Raw genomic sequence first — 813 nt, forward strand, 5'->3', positions numbered from 1 at the left:
GTTCCTTTTATGTTTGGTTCGATGTATTTGGAAGACTTGGATCCAACTTGTACAAATGCAAAACAAAAGTCAAACATAAAATAATAATAATAATAATAATAATAATAATAATAATAATAATAATAATAATAATAATAATAATAATACTATCTGAGGTCATTGTTATGACTTGACAGACAATACAGACACACAGCAGACACTACATTTTCAATCAACATCACAATATTGGATACTGTGCAATGTCTTAAATAATAATATAAATAGTAACTGTTGGGTCCTTGGGGACAGTATCAGAAGGCATCAAGAGGAATATAAAGGAAATCAGAATAGAGTGCTCAGTAGAACTGTCACAAAAAGTTTGCCTCCTTGGCATGGCCAGAATATTCAAGAAAGTATTAGATAGTTGAAAAGAATGGATAGCATAGTACCATAGGCTGCAGGTAGCAAGCCTGCTATGCATGCAAGACTTCTGGAGTTCTAACAAAACTTGTGATAAAAAGTGAATAATAATAATATGTTTGTGTGTGTGTGTGTGTGTGTGTGTGTGTGTGTGTCTGTGCATGAGTGTATGTGTGTATTTTTAACTCAAGATTTATATGCTATTATTTATAAATTTTTCTAGTTTGAGTACTACCATTAAAAACATGAATTATGTAGTAGCTGTGAGGTAAGAAGCTTGCTTCCTAACCACAAGGTTTCAGGTTCAGTCCCACTGTGTGGTACCTTGGGCAAGTGGCTTCTACTTATAGCTTCAGGTTGACCAAAGCCTTGTGAGTGGATTTGGTAGATGAAACTGAAAGAAGCCCATCATAT

The sequence above is a fragment of the Octopus bimaculoides genome, chromosome 3, assembly GCF_001194135.2.
Source record: "Octopus bimaculoides isolate UCB-OBI-ISO-001 chromosome 3, ASM119413v2, whole genome shotgun sequence".
Classification (NCBI taxonomy): domain Eukaryota; kingdom Metazoa; phylum Mollusca; class Cephalopoda; order Octopoda; family Octopodidae; genus Octopus; species Octopus bimaculoides.